Raw genomic sequence first — 25,791 nt, 5'->3', positions numbered from 1 at the left:
TTGTAGTTCATGCCTATAAAGAATACCAGTCAGTTGTACAGCCTTGTTTAATAGGTGTCAAATTGATTCAACACAGCTGCTCCAGCAAAGCATAATCTTAAGAAGCAAAACTTTTGAGCACCTCATGAAAGCAGGCCTCTGTTGTTTCATGCAAACCCATTCTTAGAACATGAAGAACATATTAAATGTTACAAAACCCCAAGATTATGTGGCTTTATTTGAAGTAAACATTTCTTTCCCCAAACATCTTAGAGACTGTTATTTTTAAAGATTTCTTTTGCCAAGTTTTTAATTCTAGGTTTCTGATTATATAATTTTTTTCATTTGAAGAAAAGTGCCTGAATTATTCTAATATTTCATATTTATGACTTACAAAATGATGAATTAGAGATATGTCTATATGTCATAGGAAAAATGGCAAAAAGTTGTGAAATTTTAATTTTTAAAATTGGCTCACTTTACAGATGAGTGAAGCAACTTTACAGTTATTCCCCAACTTCCCTCCCCCTTTTTAAAACATGAATAGACTAAGCCATAATTAGAGTTAGTCACAGGAGCAGTTTGTGACATATTGAATAGAGCCCTAGTCCTAGTCAAGAAGACTAGAATTCCAATCTGGTCTCAAATACTTGCCAGCTGTGTGACCCTGGGCAATTCCTTTAACCACTTTCTGCCTTATTCTCCTCAGGTGCAAAACAGGCATGACATTTTGAATTATTTTATTTTTGATTTATGAGATAAAAAGGCATGTACATAACATAGAATAATAAAAAGATGACTGCACATGTAACCACAAATCTTATAACTTACTATTCCATCAGAATTGATCATCATATAGTCTTATTGTTGCCATGTATAATGATCTCCTGGTTCTGCTCATTTCACTTAGCATCACTTCATGTAGGTTTCTCCAAGCCTCTCTGAAATCATCCTGCTGGTCGTTTCTTACAGAACAATAGTATTCCATAGCATTCATATACCATAATTTATTCAGCCATTCTCCAATGGATGGGCATCCACTCAGTTTCCAGTTTCTTCATGCATATATTTTGAAAATAGAAGGCTTTAACAAAAAATAATAAAAATAAAATAAATAAAAATATAAAAAGCTCAAACATCAATTAATCAAGTATTTTGCTAGTGCTTATTATGAAATTTATTAAACAATATGAATTAACTCCTAAAATGAATTAACCAATTAAATATTGGGGGCAATTTTGAAATAAAGACTAAGAAATAATTGTGCTCAATAAGTTGAAAAAAAAAAGTTGTTCTTAAAACAATATTGCTGTTACTGTGTAGAATATTCTTTTGGTTTTACTTTTCTTTATTTTGTCCAAGTCTATCCATATTTTTTAAGATCACTGAACTTATTATTTGTTATATCACAGTAATATTCCATTATAATCATTTACCATAACTTGCCAGATATTTCCCAATTGATGGGCATCTCCACAATTTCCAATTATTTGTTACCACAAATAGAGCTTCAAAAATATTTTTGTATATTTAGGTTCTTTTCCTTTCCCCATAATCATCTTTGAAATAGACCTAATTAGTGATATTACTTGCTTAAAGGGTAAAAGTAATTTATTAACTCTTTGGACAACTTTCCTCAACAATGAATTAGTACTATATTTCCACATACCCTCTAATATTTGTAATTTTTCTCTTCAACCATTTTAAGGAAAATTTTAGATAGTTATAACAAAGATATTGGTGAGTTGGAGAGTATGTTGATTAGGATAATAAAGATGATGAGTGAGGAACTATGATATGAAGCCATGGTATACACTGTGGCCCAAATGTGATTTAAAGAAGTCTATATTCTACATAAGACAAACCTATGTATATAAAACAATTATTGGAAAAATTAATATATTAGAAATTAAAATATACATACAAGTTGCTAATTCTGTGCCACTGAACACTATATTTCTCTTTCTCTGAAAATCCAGTCTGTAACTATGCAGCTCTTAACTTGTCTTGATTTAGGCAGTATTCTCTACTTACTGTTAAGTTCTTAATTTATCACATTTGTCACAGTTGGATGTCTTGTCTACTTGCTCTCTTCCAAGTAGCACTAAACCCACACTGAATCGCCTCTCCTACTAAGCTGCCAGGGGAATGTGGTTGGGGGAGATAATACTAAAATTTCCATTTTTATACTGTGAATACATAGAAAAACAATCTTCCATCAAAAGGTAGAGTAGGGTGAGGTAGGGTGAAGGAAACTATACCCAGGCCATCTCCATATTTCAATGAAATAATAGTTTTAAAGATGATTTAGAAAAAAATGATATACTGGTCTCAAGTAGAAATTTATCATTTTGCAATTATTGGTATTAAGTGAAAAAGTGTTACAGCAAATTTGTAATACTTGTATTTTTCTAGCATAGAAAATTATGCAAATATATTACATATATGTGATAGTTATCATTGATCCTTTTTCATGAAGATATTAATGGTTAAGTATGTGTGTGATTTTTAAATAGCTAAAAAGTATAAGATTTGCAAAGGTTTAATAAATAATAATTTTAGAAGAGTGACTTGCCCTTCTAGCAAATGCCTACTGTATTCATCTATAAAATCTGGCCATACTTTAAAAATGCTGAAATTTATCTAAGTGCATGTATTTTAGGTATACATTTAGTTATATTCCATTACATTTATTAATGATTTATTACAGAGTTTTCCTCTCCTTGGGTTTATGAACTTTTTTGTAGATAGCCAATATGTGGAATATATGTTGGCACAAAATCTAGAAACCCATTCAGAAAGAAAATAGAAGGTTTTAGAATTCATATTTATCAAAATAAATATTCCCTCCTTGTGGTTAAATGGCACAAATATATTCTGTAAGTGATGCATGCTATTATTAAACTGAAATAGTACAAAAGGTCATGCCTGATACATTTAAATATTCATTTAATTTCTTTAAACATCTCTGCTATTCCAATTGTTTAGCAATTGTTTAGCTTTTTTACCTGCTTGAAAATTTTGTAAATTAGTCACAGATTATATAATTATAAATGTAGCCTCTCTACAACTTTGTACAAGGTACACTGCCTGGTAATATGGAAGAATATTTTATTCAGATCCTTTATATGTAGGTGCTATTTTATCCTGCTTTATTTTATAATATGAGCAGAGGCAAATGCAATACATTATCACCTATGAAACTATAACACATAGGGTTTTACCTAAGAAAATTTTTGTCACTAATGATTATTTGCAATTCATTGGTAATATAGTATCATCCCATAATGTTTAATAGACCATTGTCTTTGGATTTCCTTGACTCACAATCTAACTTGCAATATGTTTTCTTTAAAATAAAAGAGATTGTATACACACATGCATATCTATTCAATTGAGTCAGTATTTTGCACTGGATTTGTAATGAGATGAACAGATTCGAATTTTGACTTTCCACTGTAAGTCTAAACCTTAGGCATATCATTTCATCTCTCTGTGCCTCAGTTACATCATCAGTAAAATGTGGATATTGGTAAACTAGGTGACATTTTATCTCTTCCCCCTGTAAAACTATGCCCTTCTGACTTCACACATCTAACATAAAACTCTACTGCTAGAACAAAGGCAAAGACTTTTATATATAATATAGCATTTGCAGTAAAACTTGCCATATTCAGCATGTTTATATATAGGTAGATAGATAGATATAGATATTAAATCTTTACCACTGTGTTTTGTGCCTGTGCATCAATAAAGAAAGAGATTCTTTGGAGACAGAAATTGCTTTAAGATAAACTAATTCTGTGACAACAGAACCCTTGTCCAACTCTTCATGATCCAATTTGGGATCTTCTTGGCAAAGATATCATTCTCTAATTTATTTTACAAATGAGAGAACTGACTTGCCTAGGATTAAGTGACTTTCTTAGAATCAAATATCTTGAAGTTGTCTAAGGTCAGATTTGAACTCAGGAAGATGAATTTTCTAGCATTCTATCTACTGTACCACCTAGCTTTCCCAATTTGCTAAAATCCTAAGTAAATGTATTTTTTCAGACTGGTGAGGGTAGAGCATAATAAAAGTATAATCTCTCTCATGCAGGAAAATGTACTTCTCTAAATACATTTGAAGATTATTTTAGCCTTTGGGAGCTGACATACTCTTTCCCTGCTTTTTGCTGAGCTTTCAGTGTATTTAGTTCTTTATTATTTTTTCATCTGAACTCCTTTACAATTGCATTCCCATTAAGCATAATTTCTTATGGCACAACTAGAATATGGAGGCTCAGGGACTTGTGTACTATATTTGAAGACCTTATTTACTTTTAAAAAAAAATCAAAATTCATTCACTTCATTCTCACAACTTATTAGTTATTTCAGAGGTGATTACCACATACTGTAGCACATAATTATTTAATATCATGGGCAAATAAGCATTAAATCATTGTTGCCTTTTATGATTTGCTTTTGATTTCTGTGTCAGCCTTTTCCTCCTATACTACATCAGGAGTTTCTCAATTTCTTCTGTGTCATAGATACCTTTCAGAGGCAGGTGAAACCTAGGGATTTCTTCTTAGGATAATTTTAATGAATAAATTAAAATACACAGGATTACATATTAATCTAATAATGCTAAAATAGTAAATATTTTTATGTGTGTGTAGATATAGATATAAATATCTGTATCTACACATGCACACACACACGTACACACACATGCACGTTAATTTTCACAGACTCCAGCTTAAAAAAATTTGCACTGGACTGTATTTTTTTCATCCACCAGGCATATTTTAGGTTTGTATTGTATGACCTATGGTGCCTACTCTGGTGGTGAACATCTTGTAGTCACTTATTAAATAAATTTTATGGGTTAAGTCATTTGAAGAGCTTGTATATAAGGGATATCTTAATCTATTTAATAAAAAAACTTCCAGTCAATAATAATCACCAGATTGGATTCTGAACAAATTGAATTTGAGTTAACTATATATTTTGTCTTACCCTGAGGGGTAAAATATAGATCTAAAATTTTTTTTCCAACCTTGCCATAGAGTTATTGGATCCGACAGCCTTGAAAATCTGCAGAATAAAGATATTAATATTTTAGTGCACTGATCACAGTTTCATACTTTATTAAAATGTATTTTTAAAAATCCTGCCCTACAACTCAATTTATTTAGGGCTCAAATTAAATTCTTTTTTGGATAAGTTTTATTATTTATTTTAAACTTAACAACAAATTGAGAAGATTTTTAAAAGAATTCATTATTAAACAATTTTCCATTTAAAGAAAATCTATATAATAAGTACTACACATTGTTTTCAAAGCTTCTAAGCTTTGTTTTCTTGTATTTTTTTCTTTTCTGTTCACTTTTTACTTTATTTTTTCCCACCTGTCACCCACCCCTATCTTAAAGAAGGATACAATCAGGCATTTGTGTGTGTGTGTGTGTGTGTGTGTGTGTGTGTGTGTGTGTAACAATACAATATGTGTGTATATTATAGATATTATATAGATATATATATCTATATAATATAGATTATATATAGATATATATAGACTATATAGATATAGATATAGACACACATTCATATATATTATACATATATACACACATGTACACATATGTGAGGCTATACTATCCTTATTTCCACTTGTCATCTGTTTCTTTGAAATGGGTAGCATCTTTCTTCTTAAATCCAAGTCTTCCTATATATTTTTTTTAAATCTAATTCATCTCTACTTACACCACAATAATATTCAAACCCAATCACATCCTAAGAGATTATCTATGAAAGTGTTCCCTCAATGTTCTGTCTTCCTTTTATTCTTGGTTTTATAGGTTTTATGTATACCAGAACATTTTAATTAAAATCATCAAAATTGTCTATTTTACACTTTAGCAGTACTCTCATCTTATAATATAGTTTAAGGTCTGGTACTGCTGAATCTGCTTACTTTATATCTTTTTTTTCCCCTCTGGTTTCTTTGAAGTCTTTGAAATTTTGTTTTTCCATATGAATTATTATTTTTCTAACTCAGTAAGATAAGTTTTCAGTAATTTAAATGGGATATCATTGACCAAATAGCTTAGTTTGGTAAAATTTTCATTTAAAAATAGGTGGCGTTAGCTATCTATGAACAATAAATATTATTTCAAATCATTTAGGTCTGGTTTTATTTGTATAAAAAGCATTTTATCTTTTTCTTCACATAGTTCCTGTGTTTATTTTGGCAGGTATACTCTCAGGTATTTTATGCTGCCTAGTTTTTTTAAAGGATTCAAATCAGTATTAAATAATATATTGCCCACTCATGGTGTAGTTTTTCTATTTTTCAGTTTTCATTAAATCTATTTTAGTTTTAATTTTGTCTTTGATCATGATTCTACCTCTACTTCTTTTACATAATATATTCTACTCCTGACGTTTATTTTATTTTTGTGCTTGTCTCATTTTTATAGTGTTTCCTGAAAGCAACATGCTATTGAATTCAAATTTTTAATCTGCTATCAGTTTCCAATTTGGAGGTAAATTCATTTCATTCACATTCTAAGATATAATTATTTGTTGTGTATTTTCCTCCTCCTTATTTTTCCTCACTAAGTTTCTCACCTTATTTCTATCTCTCCCCATTTTTCTGTTTTACTTTTACTCAAAGCCTTGCCCTCCTATTCTTTAACCTACCACCCCTCCAAGAGACTTATCCTTATTTTCTCCTCCTGCTCTATTCCCCTTGCCTTCTTATTTCTTTCTGTATTTAGAAGAATGTTATGCCTTACTACATCTATATGTTGTCCCATCTTTAATCAGTTCCCAATGATAGTAAGTTCTAGTTTACATGCCCTCCCCCACTTGCTTTTTCTATATCAATTCTTCCTTTCACTTCCCATTTCTATAATTACTCCTTTTCTTCTTTTTCTACACAATTGATTTTTTTTAGAATTACTGCATCATTCATAGCTTAACCCATCTTTTTTTTCAAACTATCCAAATAATGACAGTCATAAAAATATTGATAATATTTGTACATATAAGAAGTAAATAATTTGATCTCTTTGAGTCTCTTATAATGGCTCTTTAACATTTACCTTATATTTCTTTTGCATATTATATATTGATTTTTCTCTTAAGTTCTCTAGTTTTTGTCATTAAATACCTAAAATGTTTACATAAATCTTTTCCCCCCCATTAAGTAGAATAGTTAACTTTGCTGGATAAATTACTTTTGATCATAACCCTTTTGCTCTACAAAAGGTCTTCAAGCTCTTTTTGCTCTACAAAATATAGTATTCTGACATTTATGGTCCTTCAACATGGCAGTAGCTAGGTCTTATGTAATCCATTTAATGCATCTTCATGATATTTACATTATTTTCTTTTTCCTGTTGCCTCTAATATTTTCTCCTTAAATTGGAAGCTTTGAATTTTGGCTATGCTACTCTTGTAGAATACTCTTGTAGGTTTTTCTCCTAGGATCTCTTTCAGATGGTGATCAGTGGAATTTTTTTTTTCAATTTCTGCTTTGCCTTCTTATTCTAGAACTTAAGAGCAATTTCCCTTTTTAATATCTTGTAATATTGTTTCAAGATTATTTCAAGTAGTCCAACTATTCATAAATATTTTTCCTTGATCTGTTCTCTAGACAAGTGTTTTTCTGATGAGATGTTTCACATTCTCTTCAGTTTTTTACTCTTGATCTTCTTTATTATTTCTTGGTGTCTTTAGAATGCCATTAGCATCTTCATTGCCTAGTTTTCAAGAAGTTCTTTTCTTAAGTTTTTAATTCCCTATTTCAACTTGGATGATTTTCTTTTCCTGATTTTCTTGGACTACTCCTATTTTGAAAAATATTTTCCTTTATTTCCCTTATTTGATTTTTAGAGTCCTTTTTAAGTTCTTCCAAGAAATCTTTTTGTGCTTTGTACCATTTGATTTTTCTCATCAAAAAGGAATTATTTTTTGCTCTGTTACCTGCCTCTGAATACAAACCTAGATCATCTCTCTCCCTATATTAAGTTTGCCTTCTTTTTCATTTGCTTATTTATTGTTACTTTATGTTTTTAATTTTGTTTTTAGCAGCTATTAGTGTAATCATGTTATAGGCCAAGGTATGGGGAATGATGCCCCAATTTCAGGTCCTTCTTATTGTTATTTTCTCAGGTCTGTCCTGGGCTTAACCTTTGACTCTTCTCTTCCTTTTTAAGTCATAATGTCCTGCAATACTCCCTTGCTCTCTTCTATCCCTCAGGCGGCTGCAAAGTACAACTTTTCTATCTGCCTTGCAATTGAAATTTAGAATTCTGCTCTCCTGCACGTGTTCAAAGCAGCACTACTGCTGCTGCACTCACATGGTATATGCTAGTTCCATCTCTCCAGCAGCTACGTTGTGGGATGCAGCTGGTCAGCATAGCTGTGCTTGGTATCTCCCGACTATGGAAATTCCTTCCATTTTCTACTCATTTCTAAGGCTAAAACTGCCTCCCAATCCAACTGCCCCCAAGACTTTTTTGTTTGTTGATGCTGCAGAGTTCTTCTCTAGTTGTTTTAGGAGAGAGAACAACTGCTTCACCCTAACTTTTGTTTATTTTTATTGCTCTACATTTCCTCTGAGGTTGTGTTGTATCTTTTTTGTTGTTGAGGAAATTAAGAGAATGAAAATTTTCTGACCTATTTCACCATCTTGCCATAATCCTCTCCTTACATTAAATTCTTTAAAAACCTTGACCCTATGGATACCAACTAAGTTACAATTTTATCAACACCTCTCTTCAACTACCACTGTGAAGCATAAGGACAATTTCCTACTACCAAAAACCTATACAGATTCTTACATAGTCTACAGGGGGTTTTCGCTCTACTGAAAATAATGAGTAGAAATATTCAAAAATATTAAATGGAATGAGATCCAAGTAAAATTGTTTTGTTCAGACTGAATAATAGCAAAATGTTTATATTTTAAAGGTATTGCTCATGGCACACAATTTTTTTCAAAAGAAGATACTTTAATTATAGAGGACAAAATATTTTTAGATTGAAAATATGGAATGTTATTATCATGTTACTGTGTACAATATGGTTTGTTTTGAAAACTTTTGTCTCAGACATCAGCATATACTCATGACCAAGCCAAATCTAAAGCTGGGTCTTAATGATGACAAATGAATGTCTTGGCTAGAAATTAAGTGGAAGACAGTTTTCCCTTGTTTTTCACCTTTGTTTCTAAATGTTTATTTATCGGACATATAGGATATCAGAATTTAAAAGGTGTTTTTCCCCAGTAGTTAGATGGGATTGTCAAAGGGGCTTCACATTTTCCCATGTACACTCTCATCAGAGTTCTGTTCTTTCAAATCTAATCATCCTATCTCCATATATTATCTAGCTTTTTTAATGTCTTTCCAAAATAAATAGATTAACTAACAAGTTGCCCCTCCAATTACATACTACCAACTAGGCAATGTGTTATTTTTCTTTACTTTTACAGCAGACATAGCTAGTCCATCATTTTGAATACCTAAGGATCTCTTTCTTATAGTAAATCTAATTTTCTCCAAAAATCTAATAGTACTCCAAAATTCAATACAATCATATAGAGCCATCTATAAGTAGGAGTATCACAGATTCACTTAGGAAAAATGAAGGAGTGAGTCTGATTAAGGAAAAGAATATTATGTACATAGATTTAGTTATAGTACTCACATCTTGGCTTCCCAGAATTCTTTGAAGTCATAGTAAAACTCTGTCTTCTGTAAAAAGCCTTTCCTGGTCTACCTAATTTTTATTCTTCTTTCTGTAATCATTTTCAATTTATCCTCTATATAGCTTATTTTCATATAGTTAACTTGCATGTTGCATCCCCCATTAGGCTGTGAGCTCTTTGAGAGCAGAATTTTTTTTTTTTTTTGATATTTGCTTTTTTTTTTTTAATATCCCTAGCACTTAGTACAATACTGACATTTAATTAATACTTATCTGCCTGATTTAATACATATGTGACCTTGTACAAGCTATTTAAACTTTCTAGGCCTCATTTTCATTATGTATGCAATAAGAAGATAGAAGCACATAAAATCTAAGGTCAAATCCAGTTTTAGATGTACGATTTTATTATATATAGAGATAACATTATGAAATTTCTGTTCTAAGTGGATTCTGCATTCAAAAATAGTTCAAGGTTTAGTTCATAACTTGGGAAGGAGTATCTCAGTAAAACTAACATAATGCATCTAGGTGTTAGGCCAGCCCCATTACCTCAATATTTTCTTATTTATCTACAGTATTTAGGAAATCTACTATTATTCCAATATTTATCTTTGCTTTACTGAAAGGTTATGTGTTCTATTTTCTACTCACATCACATATTGGAAGGAAGAAATCTTTGTGGCATCATTTCTTAATACTTATAGACATTTTGTTTGTATGTATTTAATCACTGTGTCATTCTGAATCCATTACATCCATTCACATTACTTATTGTCCTAAATTTCTCCCTCCTTATGGCTAAATACTTTGAGAAAGTATTAATAATCAATGCTTCTTTTTCTTTTCCTCTCCCTTTTTTTTTCTTTAGATTCCCTGTAATCTGGTTTCCAAACTCATCATTCAACTGAAATTGTTTTCTCCAAATTTGCCAAGAGATCATCAGATCTAATGATCATTTCTCAATCTTCATTCCTCTTGATCTCTTTGATATAATGACTCTCTTCTCTCTAGATTTTCACACTAATTGTGGATATCCTTTACAGCTTTACCTTTTTATTTTCTCAGCCTTTTTTTTCTTTCTCTATTTAAAGTTCCCCATCCTGCCATCTGGGGGAGGGGGTGGGGAATAAGAGGTGAAAAATTGGAACAAGAGGTTTGGCAATTGTTAATGCCGTAAAGTTACCCATACATATAACCTGTAAATAAAAGGCTATTAAATTAAAAAAAAAAGAATAAAAAAAAATAAAGTTCCCTATTACTGCTAATCCTAGTCATATGCACTCACTACCTGGATATCATCCTCAACTACTCATCTGTCCTCATATGTAATCATTGCCAATTCTACCTCCTATCTATATTCTAGAACTTTTACCACTGTGGTTCAGGCTTTTATTACTTCATGCCTGAACTATTGCAATAGCCTGCTGGTTGGTCTCTCTATTTCAAGTGTCTCTACTCCATCAATGAAATGGATTTTCCTAAAAGTTGTTTCATTCTCAAGTAACACCTCAATCCATCATATTGGATAATATAACCAGAAAATTGGTTGTTGTAAACCGATTCAGCCATTCTGGAGAGTACTTTGGAACTATGCCCAAAAGGCTATAAAACTATGCACACCTTTTGATCTATTAATAGTTCAACTAGCATAAAAAGGAAAAAAAAGATTTTATTTATACTAAAATATTTATAGTATATCTTTTTTGTGGTGCTAAAAATTGGAAACTGGGGTCTGCCTTTTAGTTGGGGAATGACTATACAAGTCCGTCCTTCCTTCCTTCCTTCCTTCCTTCCTTCCTTCCTTCCTTCCTTCCTTCCTTCCTTCTTTCCTTCCTTCCTATGAAATATTTTTAATTAAATCTCAACACCAAAAAATAAAAGCAAGAGGAATCAATGAGTGTTCTGATAAGAAGAACATATTCATTCTGCAGCATACATTCTGAAAGCTATTAGATGATTTAGAAATTTTTTTTCAAGTTATTTGAAACAGACTTGTAATAGGATTTTTTGGTGGAGAGACTAAATATGAAATGTTCTGTCCCTGATATTTAGAGTTATCTCCTATTAATAGAAATGTGTTCACTTCAATTCATAAAGAAAAAAATAGATTTAAAGAATTCTAGGAGGAAGATCAAAACTGCTTGAGGGTAAAGACTGTTATTTTATATTGGTATCCATAGCCTCTAGGACCATCATTTACATAGTGAGAACTTAATAATTGTGTTTTTAATTAAATTGAGTACTTTAATTCTTGAAGAAAATGTTTCAATTTCTTGCTGGCCCATGGTAGCTGTTTTAATGTAAATATATATTTTTAAATTTTTAATAGCTTTTCATTTACAAGTTATATGCATGGGTAATTTTACAGCATTGACAATTGCCAAATCTTTTGTTCCAATTTTTCCCCTTCTTCCCCATCCCCTCCCCTAGATGGCAGGATGACCAATACATGTTAATATATTAAAGTATAAATTAAATACAAAATAAGTATACATGACCAAACCGTTATTTTGCTGTACAAAAACAATTAGACTCTGAAATATTGTACAATTAGCCTGTGAAGTAAATCAAAAATGCAGGCAGGCAAAAATATAGGGATTGGGAATTCAATGTAATGGTTTTAATCATCTCCCAGAGTTCTTTTGCTGGGTGTAGCTGGTTCAGTTCATTACTTCTCCATTGGAACTGATTTGGTTCATCTCATTGCTGAAGATGGCCAGATCCATCAAAATTGATCATCATATAGTTTTGTAGTTGAAGTATATAATGATCTCCTGGCCCTGCTCATTTCACTGAGCATCAGTTCGTGTAAGTCTCTCCAGGCCTTTCTGAAATCATCCTGTTGATCATTTCTTACCAAACAATAATATTCCATAATATTCATATACCACAATTTATTCAACCATTCTCCATTTGATGGGCATCTACTCAGTTTCCAGTTTCTGGCCATTATATAAAGAGGGCTGCCACAAACATTCTTACACAATGTAAATATTTTAGGGAATGGAAGAGAATGTTTTAACAAAGCAAATATATCATGTATTGTGCTTGTATGAGTAAAGAAAATGCAAAAATTTAAAAAGTGTTTAATCAAGTACAAAAGACACTGTGCTAAATTTGTGAATTCTGAATACCATGGGACCAATTAACTGTGTGGAATTAGTGATAAATTTTAATTTCAGTATAGATATAAAAAGTTTTGTAGCATTTTATGCTGAAAACAAGTACAGATATAAAAAGTTTTGTAGCATTTTATGCTGAAAACATGTTTAACATGTCTCTCAAGTATTTTTGCCTTGTTATACAGGCATCTTTTTATTGTTTACATATTACATATTTGAATAATTATTATTATTTCAATGTTGGAGAATTTATTTCATCATTATAGGTACTTTAAGCATGAGCTTTAGTTTAGCATGGTTTTTGTAGATGATCCAGAATTAGCACTATTTCTTCACACTTAAAATTCATGTCATGACAGATAGTATTGGAACATAATAGTATAGTGTAGCAATCCTGATTTTAGTTTTCCACATGCCTTTATACTTATGTTTTTTCCACTGGCATTCATGATGATAATGTTGGGATTTTTTCTTTTAAAAATATTGAAGCATATTTTTAAAATTTTAGGTTCAAGAATCCATGCACTTTTACTTTATTTCAAAATATAGTTTTCTGAAATGTTCCTCCATTTTAAAATTTGAATTAGTGAAATACTTTTGCAATAGTTCTTAAGTTGGATGCTTCTAGAATTCAAATTTTAATATACTGACTTTGTCTATGGTGTTTGTCCCAGTACCTCATGCATGATCCATTTCCAAAGTGAAGGACTAAGACATAGAAACAGCTCTTGATTACTCAAGTATAAATCTCTCAAACCCTTGTTAATGCTTCCTCATTTCCTTCCTAGTGTACTTGTTTCATCCTCCACTAGATGCTGTTAATAGCACTATGTTTCAATACTGTAAGCATCCACTATTTTATTAATAGAAGACTCCCATTCAACCAAGACTGTATTCCCTCTTTATGACGTAAGGAGAGTTGCTATGAATAAAATCTTTAATTAGCGTTTGGCAAATGTCTCAGTCAACAAAATTGATATCTGTTGCTGTATCCACACCCAAAAGTCTTCCACCATAGGCAGATTCAGGTACTCCCTCAAATATAACCCATTCATATCTGCCTAAACTCTGATCTTTTTCTATATATGGTACGTACATTACAAGGGAACCACTGAGCATTTTAAGAAACTACCTTTAATTCTCCTTATATTTCATGAATACTTTTGGATTGTATGAAAAATCCATTGGTTATCATTCATTCTTTTTTTTTTTTTAACAGATTATACCTTTCTCTAATGTTAGTCTTAATGCATTAATTTATTTCATAACCAATTCTTAAATAATTGCTATATACAAAGCCGTATACCATATACCTTCATTCAAAAAAGGCAATTGATATGATACTTGCCTTGAACCTCCACTCAAATCCTAACCTGATTCCCCATCATAGTACAGATATGATTCTGGTTCTTTGAAAGCTATATCAAGTTAGTTTAAGCTTGGACAAATCTTATCAAGCTTAAAATATTTTTGTTTGTTTTTCTTATAGTTCTAGGGACAGATAATATATCTGTTTTAAGGGATTTAATTCTAATAGAATCACCCCTAAAGATTGATTATTAGGTGATTAATTTCTTCAGTTACAAGAATTCATAAAGCTAAGAAAGGAGTACCAACAATGAAAATAAAAAAAATTTTCTTAAAATATTGACATCTAAGTACCTTTGCTTAATGAATCTTGTAGTGTATTAGGAATGATACAACACTCATAAAGATGCAATATCCTGTAGTTTGAGGAATGCTTAGACAAACTGTTGTTCATGAACATTATGGAATATTATGTAGTAAGAAATGGTACAGAAAATCATGGAAAGATTTATATGAGCTAATAAAAACTAAAGTAAATAGAGCCAGGAAAACAATATATAAAATTACTATAACATTGTAAATTGAAAGAATAACAACTGTAATATAAGCATAACTAAATTTTGTAACAATAGAAAGACCAAGCTTAGCCCTGAGGAAAAGATATTAAAAAGATATCTCCACTCTTTTGCAGACAGTAGAGGTTACAATCATAGAACATTGTATATAATATCAAATCTTTTCAACATATTGATCTGTTCTTGTTGATTTTTCTTTTCTTTTACTTCTTTTTAAAAAAATACTTTCCTATAAGAAATGGTTCTCTGAAAGGGAAAACAATGGGGGTAGGGAGATAATATAAACAATGTACAAACAAACGATATTACTAAGATCCATTTTAAAAACCAAAATATAACATGAAATATAAATCATAAGTGAAATACTTGGAATCAAGAATGGAACATAAGAATTTTAGAGATGTTAACTTAAAAACAATTTGATGCCATGAGGGTAAGTGATAAGAGCTGACTTATTTCTCACACACAGATATTATAAGGAAAACTGCATAGCACTTAGCACATGATTTTGGTTCATTTGGGATAATAGTCATCTAAGAGACTCAAATGTATGTGCTTTAATTTAGAATAAAATAAATAAAATTTAGAAAAAAGAAAGCAAGGATTTATGCCAATAGGAATTTGTCTCAGATTTTCATATATCTGAGCATTCATGGTTTTAGTCCATATTTATGAATGCATTTTGCATTCAGGTAGTAGGTCTCTCTATTTCAGACTTGTAAGTTTTAAGAGACAGAAAGGTAGAGTCATTTGCTTGTCTGTGCCAAAGTGAATAGGAACACACTTCTGATACCATCTCCTATGTACTTTTTTCTTTCTCTCTGTTATTTCTAATAAATGAAATGCTTTTGAAGAGGGAGGAAAACTGTTCCCTTTACTAAAGCTGTATTACTTTTAAGATTATCACTCTGAAACTGTGTTCCCTTTATTGAAACTGTGTTCCCTTTAAGATTATCATTCTGAAACTGTGTTCCTTTTTGATCTGTGATCCCTTTTGTAGTCTCAGCCCCTCTTGGGGAAGGCATACCCCCCCAGGTAAATTATCTTTTGGGGATGCCAGAACCCTTTGATTCAATTAGAAATCCTGGTCAAAAAGCACCCCTTTGAAGTGTTGTTAATTCCAATAAGAGAACTGGGCAGGATTAGAATCCTGGAAACTTTGGCTTCCTGAAGCCTTAAGTGCTTTTTAAAGGACAGTTTCTAAACTTACTCTTTGCAGAGGCCCAAGCAGCTTGGTAGGATCTTGCCAGCTGAGAAGGCATTCTCTTTTCAGTGCCAGACTCCATTTCCCTAATAGGGCTTTGCCACTATAGAAATCAGTCTCTTAGCAAAACTGGCTTTCTGTCCAACAATAGATTTTCATTTTTGCCAATTAATAATTTGGGGTTTCGTGAATTCTTTCATGGAAAAAACCTGCGCTGACCAGGGATTTTAATGACTCTCTGACTGCCACTAATCTCATCATAATGATCCAACAAAAGAATCTGAGAAGAAATAGTAGGGGAAACCATATAGAATGCGTAGAAAGACTTAAATGTGTTTATTTCTACAAGAATTTCAAGTGTTTTTTCCTTGTTATTTGCTACTTAGTTCTAATCTTTAAGTGACTGACCTAATGGGCAAAAAACTACCCAGGAATGATGACTTCATTAGTACTCTCTTGGGACTTCTCAGAACCTCCCAGGGGAACCTCAATTCACTCTTGCTTCCTTCCAGGCATTTAGACAAGTTCAAATATTCTCATTCTATGGCTTTGTCTTACCTGGGCCTTCTGCAACCTTCCCAGTCATGAAATACTAGAAATCTACAATTACCTTGAGACTTGAGAAAGAACTTTTTAGCTACCAAAGAGTGGATAATAGAAAAATATTAAATATGGAAATACATTATTCTACATGTAATTAAAACTACTACTGAAATAAAACACTCAAATTATAGTTAAGTCCATTAGCATTTATTAAGCACCTACTATGTACCAGAAACTGTTCTAATTACTGCTAACTTTACGGGCTAGCAAGCTCCATTCTATCAATTTTCTTTAATTGAATTTCCATAGGATCCTATATTTATTTGTTAATCTATGATATCTATACTGAGGCCAATGAACACACAAATTTGCATTTCTTCTGTAGCAAACTAGGGTCACCCAGTATATTTGTGAATTTAATTGCCTTTTAATATAAATTAAAACCTCCCCTGAATTATTTGTTTTTAGTTTTCTCATTAAAACATGTTGATAACAGAGCTTTTTTGAATTTATTTTTGTAATTAGATTTTGACATTCAAAGTGGTCAAACCCAGTGACCTTAAGGGGTAACAAGCACTATCCTATCAATTTTCTCTAATTGTGATTTTTAAAGAGTCCTGTATTTGTTAATCTGTGATATGTATATTGAGGCCAATGAAGACCAGGATTTGCATCCCTTCTAGAGCAAACTAGGGTCACTTTGAATATTTGTGAATTTAATTCCCTTTTAAGCTACTAAATTAAAGCCTTTCTTGAATTGTTGGTATCTGGTTTCTAAAACTTGTTGATAGCACAGTTTTTTGAATGCTTTTTGTAATTACATTTTTGACATTCAAAATGGTCAAACCCAGTGAATACATTTAAATTCCCTAGAATTAATCTCTTTACCTCATGGTGTTTCAAATTTAGGGATTTAAATATGCACACATTGTGGCAGAGAATGGCCTTTGTAGTCTGAAAACAAAAGGTTGTTAATATTCAGTATCTTATTTACTTTTAAAAACAATTAATAACATAAAACAAGCTAGAAATGGTTATTAAGAAGTAACTTTCCATGTAGAATACATTGTTGTGTATAGAAGTGAAACACTAATACAGAACACTAGTGATTCTTTTTTGTTTTGTTTGAAGGATATCACCTTGAATTGATTTAAAACTCCATTATCCTCTCCCTTATTTGCACTGGCTTGTCCCCATGCCAGGAATGCTTTTAGACTTTTTTCTACAACTTGTGAAATCCCTGGTTACTTTCAAAATGCAAGTGCTGCCTTCTACATGAAGTCTTCCCTGGTTCTTTTAATTGCTAATGAACTGTCTCCCCAAAGTTACTTAGATATGTGTGCACCCACTTCATGTGCATGTGTATATATTATCATGTTTTAATCCTCATTAAAACAAACTCCTCAAAAGTTAGGACTGTTTCCTTTTTTTCCTTTATAGTCTCAGTGCTTATCAGTGCCTGACACATGGTAGCATTTAAGAAATACTTATTGATTAATTGAGTAACCATGGCAAATAATTCAAAATTCTCCTAACTCCTAACTTTGTAAAGATGTTATCTCATTAGATATCTTTTGTTATTCCTCTGGTATCTTCTTAGACCTCTAAATTTCTTTATTTTTTCTATTGTGTATTTATATTATTTATTTATTTATGGCAAAGGTATTAGGATTCTTTAGGCTAAAAAGGGGGGGGGGCATAGGGATCCCAGAGATGATGATCTTCCTTTCAAATACAAAAAGACACTGACTATCTTTTTATCAGACTATATCACCTATAGTAATGTAATGTCCCTGGGGAATCCTAATCAGACTATAGCTGCCAAGATTCATTACAACCTGACTTTATTCCTGCCCATCAGAAAATGTTGTGTTTTGAGTAATTCCATCAAGGAATCAGCAGCCTTATAAGATACTCTGCCATTGAACATCAATATGGGTCAAAGTAATTGCATAGAACAAGGCAGAATCCTGACTCAATTGGGCTAGAATTAGTTTGATCATCCAAATGTAGCTAGAGCATTGATAGGCAATGCTAGCAAAACATGACCATACCCAAGTCAGAACAGACAATTAAGTGAATTCAAATCATGGTATTAGTTTTGAGTTAGCTAAATCAAAAATCAGGTAATCAAAATATCATCTGTATTGCAGACAAGACAAGTTTGAAAATGGTTGGTTACAGTTCTGAGAAGAACTACAAGAGAGCTGTCACTTCATAACTTCACTAATCTTGTGAGGTCTTTAATTCTAGATAATACAAAGTTACCTCACTGACAATGCCCATAGGGCAGAACATTTGGCTATTAAATATTCTTGATCAGATATTCTTGAGGTCAATGACTTCTTGTTTGCCTTTTTTGTATTCTCAGTGTTTAACACAATACCAGACACAAGTAGGTGCTTAAAATTTTTTTTTTTTTTGGACAAACTAACCAGATAGAAAAGATTCAAATTTAATGAGAATAAAGGATCTTCTTCAAACATCTATGAGCTTTCAAAATCCTTGTCATGTGAAAACATGGCAACCTTCTAAGGAATCTGAGTTTCTTCTGTGAATGTGGTAGAATGGAAAACGCAAAGGATTTAGAGTTAGTTTAATGACATTTATATTCTCCTTTAAATCATCAGTTTTTATCATACCTGAACTTGTAACAAGAGCTCAGTTAAACAGCTTATTGATTAGTACACCCTTACCTACTACCAAATGAATAGGCAAGTATGTTAATTCACTATATCTATAAGGAATGGGGAAGCATATATCTAATTATTAATCACATATGGGAACATGTTCATAATAATAAAACAAAAAATCTTTCCAAGTCATGAAAAATAGAATTTAAATTATTTTCCTCAAGCTATGTATTGTTGATTTTTCATGTTTTGAGATGAGAATAAACTAGCACACTGGGTAATAATTGCTAATGATCATTTTTCAAACTGCTATTTTATCAGCATCAGGGTGCATATCTTCAACTAATTGGATAAACCATTATTTAAAACTCATTTTAGCTCTATTAAAGCACCACATGCTTTACTGCACATCATTATTGTTGACAGTCAACAGGAAAGCTTCAGAATAGCAAGTTATTAATTCCTTCCCCTAGGGGTGCTATAATCTTGGATGGACAATGATAATATTTATTGCAACCGCATTTACACAAAAGGAGGACATGTAAGGACTAAATAGAAATCAGACTTAATGTACTTCTGATGACTATCCTTTCTTAACTCTTCAAATTAAAGCATTCTCCTCAAGATAAATCTTAATACTCTCTAAAAAATAAAAATTTCATTTATTTTTGAATCTGCAACTGATATTTGTAGCTTGAAATTGTTATACTATTCACTTTTGGAAGTGATTCTCATTTTTCTTCCAATCATTTTGTCTTCATTGAATCAAAATTACTATGGATAAATTAATAATATAATTTTAAAATCTGATGTTCACTTCTTTGAAGTAACCCAACACAGAAATATATATATATATATATATATATATATATATATATATATATATCCCTTGAGTAATTTGTAATAAACTGACTAAATACTATTGTGCATATGGTATATGTGTATTTTTTATCCCCCTTTCATTCTCCTTTCACATTTCTTCTTCATTTTTTTTTCAATTCTAAACATTTAGAATTGAAGTTATATCACTTTCTTTTAGATACTTACCTAGCCATGGGCTAGGGGCCCATGACTGGTTAAGACTTGGGGCACCTAAAGGCCTCTTGATATAATCCAACAAGATATGAAGGCCCCATAGAAGACTAAAGAAAAAATTAAAACAATCCCAAGAAAATCAAGATTGTGAAAAAAAAAAGTTAACCAATTAGGAAAGGAGGTACAGAGTCTCAAAGATGAAAATAACTCTTTGAAAATTGAATCAGGTAAGGGATAGCCCAGTGACGCTATGAAAGACCAAGAAATAACAAAACATATTATAAAGAATGAGAAAATAGAATAGAATGTGAAACATCTCATAAGAAAAACAACGGATCTGAAGAATAGATGAAGAGAAAATATAAGAATAATTGGACTGCCATAAAGTTGTGATCAAAAAGAGAATCTTGACACAATAATGAAGAAATAATCCTAGAAAATTGCCCAGGAGTGATAGAACATGAAGGGAAAGTAGGAATAGAAAAATATCCACCAATCACCATGTCAAAGAGATCCTTTGTGGAAAACACATAGAAATATTATTGCCAAATTTTGAAATCCCCAGATCAAAGAGAAAAATTTGCAAAAAACAAGGAAAAAAAGCAAGTCAAATATGCTGGAGCTATAATTAGAATTGTAGAAGACTTAGCAGCAGTTATAATAAAAGTCTGCACATCTTGGAATCATATCTACAGACAAGTAAAAGACCTAGACCTACAACCAAATATATCATATTCAGCATAATTATCTATGATCTTGAATGAGAAAAAAAGGACATTTAATAAACTTGCAGATTTTCAGGACTTTCTATTAACAAAACCCTCACTAAACAGAAGATTTAATATATGAGCCAATATCAAAGAGCAATTTTAAGGAACCTACCAATTTCTGTTCAAATTTTTTGGCAGATACTCTTCAAAAAAAAATCTTCTAAGATATGGATCAATGAAGTGAAAAATGTTTATTTTATTGTTATTTTATATTAAAATTATAAGTAATATTTTCCACATAATATTCTAGTTTAGATTGTTCTAAATATTTATGTTTTTTGTTTATTTTTTTCTACTCCCACCTATGTAGCCCTTTGTCATCCCTTGCCCTTGAATATCATTAGTACTTCCTTCAGACATTTTAAATTTAATTCACCAAAATGTATTAAATGTTTCCTTTGTAAAATGTATAGAGATGAAATAAGATAGAAGCCCTGGCATTAAAAAGAAACTCACAATCTACTAGAAAACACATTTGCTTAAATATAGTTATAAATATGGTGTAACTGAAGACTATCAGGTAAAAAAAAAACAGATCTACTCAAAAAAAAGATCCTGAGAGAGAGAAAGGGAGGGAGGGAGGGATAGAATTTCAATATGAAGTAATCATGGAGGGCATACTATCTTGCATGCTAGGAAATCTGGTTATTCTTTTTATTACTCTAAACATTAGAAGCCACAATATGATATATTTTTGGCAAGTTAAGTACAAGGCATCTTGTACCACTTTTCACACTCCTCTGAAAGAAAGAATGCCATTATCAATCACAATATTTTAAACCTAGTAATGTAATTCTAACATTTAACATTCTCTTTCAGAGCAGCTAACATGCTTTTTTAATGTCAAAAGGATCTTTGCTGTATACAGAACAAAGAATTGTATTACAAAAAAGAATAGAGAAAATGAATTTCCTACAGCATGTATTGCTAAGTATTCCTAAAATGTGTCAGAAATGCTCTTTGCATTGTCAGCTTCCTCTGTATATTTCAGTTTCTTTTCTTAGTATTCAGTCTTCTTATTCTTTTCCTACTCACAGCAATTGGTTCATTATTCCTATTCAGTTTCTTTCTTCCTTGCAATCTTCAGATCATCCTTGTATCTTAACCTTGCTTTCTTTCTTCTTTACCTACCATGAACTTTATGACAACCTGCCTTTTTATTCCTTTAAACCTGTCTCAAAACTCATTCATTACATTTCTTCCTCTTTTTTTCTTGGTAACTTTTCATGATTAAAAGCTTCATTGCAGTAAGGTTACATTGAAAATGAGTGAATGGCCATTTTTGTTAAGTCAGCTTTCATGACTGCTTCTAAAGAAGTAGAATGTTTTCAAGATAAGCAATTTGAAGTGGATTAGAGGTTTTCCAATTAGGTGACAATGCTACTTTGCTTCTCTCTTTTAATGGGTCAATTCACAATGATAGACATTTTAATTCAGTAAGGCATTTTTTCCCACTCTGTCTTGACTTAACTACCTGTTTGTAATTCAGACTAAAGATTGAGAGCCTAACATATGATGTCTGTAACCTTGATTTACTTGAATATCCCAACAAGGGGAATTGAGTATGTGATGTAGTGAAATGAAATGAATGTTGAACTTAATATCAGGAAAACCATATTTGAATCCTGTCTCTGATATACAATTGCTATGTACAAGCCACTTTAACTTCTCTAAATTTACATTTCCTCATCTGTTAAGCTAGTTTTTACATGTCTATAGTTATCCTTTCCGGGATCACTGTAAGGACCAGTTATTTCTCTTTTCAAACTTTTGAGCTCCATATGTATTTCAACAATAGTCATTTTCATATTATGATTTAACAGATAAACTCTTGTTATTTCTCTCTTATACCTTTAAAATATAAAAAGAATGTGATTGCAGTATTTTCAAAATAATCAACTGAAATACACTGTATATTACCACATCCTCCCCCAAAAAGAATGCCATAAAACAGGAGGCATCAAGGTAGCATAGTAGTTAGACTATAGGAATCAGAGTTAGGAAAGCCTTTGAATTCTATTTCAGATACTAGCTATGTGATCCTGGACAAACACTTAATGTCTTTCTATCTCTGTTTCTTCATGTGTAAAATAAATGTAATAGTAGCACTTTCTTTATAAGGTAGTTGTGAAGATCAAATGAGTCAACATGTGTAAGATACTTTGCAAAGTTGAGTGCTGGTTAAATGCTAGATGTTATCATTATCACCTAGAATTATCTCATAAAACATTTTAATTCATTCAAAGCAATCTTCACAATAAATGGGGCAGACAAGCCCACAAACTATCTCAAACAGCAGCAAACATAATCACCTTGTCAAGCATAGACACATAATAGTCAAAAGATGTATATTTTTAGAGTATGAATTCATTTTGAAAGCATTCCAGGATGACAGAAAATGTAATTTGCAAATTGTAAAATGAAATTTAATAGAAAAGAAAACTATCCAAGAGCCTGATCTACAATTCATATAAACAAAATCAGGATTAATCCTGAGAGTATTTTCAGTTGAAATCAGGATGACAAGAAACAAACAGGATATGGAAGGAATCTGTTAAAAGTTTTTAGTGAACACTGTTATCAGCATTGATAATGGAACTACTACATTAGAAGTAACCAACAAAGTTGTTAAATAATTAAGAATAATTTATGGTAATGAAACTAGAAAGAATCATTGAAATTTGTTCACAGTCATTTCCAACTCTGTGACACTATTTGAGGCTTTCCTGGAAAAGATATTGGAGTATTTTGCCATTTATTTGCCCAGCTTATTTACAGAGGCAAAGAAATGGAGAAATGGAGGCAAACAGGTTTAAGTGACTTGCCTGCCCAGGCACACAACTAGTAAGTGCCCAAAGCTAGATTTGAAAACATAAACATGAGTTTTCCTAATTTCAAGTCTATCCACTATGCTACTTAACTGCCCTTCCCAAGTCTTAGGCAACAAAAATCAATTTGAATTTCAGAGTTATAAAGGATCACAATGACCAGTCAATCCAAATGATACTTTGCAAAGAATTCCCTCAATAATGTACCTGATAATAATCAGTTAGCCTATTTTTGAAGATTTCAAATAAAAAAGTATATCATTACTTCCAAAGGTAACACAATCCACTTTAGAATACTGTCAAATGTAAGAAAAAATATTTTTTTTCCTTACAAAAAACTAAATTTGCTTGTGATTTTTTTTTTTCCTATTGCACCTACTGCACCAAGTTACACCTTCTGGAATCAGACAAAAAAATCTAATTCTTCTTCTATATCAGGGCTTTTCAGGCACTTGAAGAGAGCAATCATATTTCCCTGTAAGTCTTATCTATCCTAGCCTGTGTATTACCACTACTCTTTCCCTTGAGATATGAAGTCAGTGTCCTTCAACATCCTGATTGCTCCTCTACGTGCTCTAAAATTTTGTGCCCAAAACAATTTCATAATCCAGATATAGTCTGGTCAGGACATAATACAATGTGACTATCACTTCCTTATTATTGGAAGCTCTCCCTCTCTTAATAAAGCTCAAATTCTGTATAACTCCCATTTAACTACTCATTTATATAATTTGACCCCAGGACCTATTAGGTTTCTAGCTCACAAAAACTTTGTGAAAACTGAGGCTGCACAGCCCATTTTATCCCAGAAACATCTTTGGATTGTCATGAAAATAAATCTAGGCAAGAATGAAACAAAAGGGAAAAACAAGCAAACAAAAATGGTTATTGGCCCCTACCCAACTGGCCCATATTCCTATCCTTATTATTTAAATAGGCACATTGTTTTGTATTGGGCTAATCACTTTTTCCTATACCAGGGTTTCTTAAACTTGTTCCACTTGCAACCCCTTCTTGCCCAAGAAATTTTTGTATCATCCTGGGTATATAAGTATATAAAATAAGTATACAAATTAAACGTTTATTGATAATAAATCATAATTTCATGATCCCCACATTCAGTTATGAGATCCCAAGTAAGGTCATGAAGCAGTGTAAGAAGCTGGACTCTATAGCTCTCTCTATGCTCAAATAGGATTATCTTCTATACCCACTGAGATAGAAGCTGTTAATGATGAATTTTCCCAACTCCCTCTCAACCTATCTTATATTTAAGTAATTGCTAATGAGTGGATTATCCAGCATCCATTTCTGCTAACATCTGTTTTTAACAGAAAGAAATTGCTTACCTGATTTCTATTTGAGTTGTATCTGCCAGAAACTGAATCTGGGAGAATATATGTTAGCAGTTGCTTAAGCATTAGACTGGAAATGGTGCTGAGAGCAGGGGCAGTGACATTACTAGGTTTATGATGTTTATGAAATTGAATTGTATCGCCAAAAATTTGATATACAAAGGCAGCAAGCTGGCTTAGAGAATAGAAGGCTGGGCCTAGAGGTAAGAAAAGTAGATTTCAAATATGTAATAGCTATATGACCCTACCCAAGTCGTTTAATCTCTGCCTGTCTTCACTTCCTGAACTATAAAATGGGAATAATATTAACATTTACCTCTGAGATTGTCAGAATCAAATGGTATGATATTGACAAAGCTGGATGTTCTCTAATGTCCCTACTAATTTTTTTTATATGATTTTTAGATTAACTGTATAGATTTGAAGTTAATCATTATCCATATGTTTAAATAAAGAAACACAGTGGTAAAGTGATTTGAACAGTGAGCCATTGTATAATAGAATTCTAGCATATACATTCCAGTGATCTCAAATGCAAACAGGATGTTTGCTTTAAGTTTATATAGCTTCTCTACCTACCTTAGGATAACAGGATCATAAATTTTGAATTGGATGGGACCTTAGTCATCATGTAGTATAGTCTTTCATTTTACCTTATTTACTGTCTAAATTTTTATCTTCAGGAAAACTCATTAATCAAATTACTTATTCACTTGAACAAAGAGAGAAA

General features: G+C 31.5%; 1 protein-coding gene across 3 annotated transcripts in view; it reads left to right on the top strand.

Moving 5' to 3' along the window:
- The window catches only part of PLCB1 (phospholipase C beta 1), an 831,921-nt gene that overhangs the window by 358,071 nt on the left and 448,059 nt on the right, over positions 1–25,791 (top strand). The window contains exon 1 of one of the 3 annotated variants that reach the window (XM_031951120.1): positions 6,158–6,513. The exons of the other annotated variants lie outside the window; for them this stretch is intronic. The gene's annotated coding sequence lies outside the window, so the exon portion shown is untranslated. Of the gene's footprint in view, positions 1–6,157; positions 6,514–25,791 lie in introns of those variants that run through there. 3 annotated transcript variants of the gene reach the window in all.

The sequence above is a fragment of the Sarcophilus harrisii genome, chromosome 2 (assembly GCF_902635505.1).
Source record: "Sarcophilus harrisii chromosome 2, mSarHar1.11, whole genome shotgun sequence".
NCBI classification, from domain to species: Eukaryota; Metazoa; Chordata; class Mammalia; order Dasyuromorphia; family Dasyuridae; genus Sarcophilus; species Sarcophilus harrisii.
The sequence above is the reverse complement of the archived record's forward strand: the minus strand, read 5'-3'. Positions and strand labels throughout refer to the sequence as shown.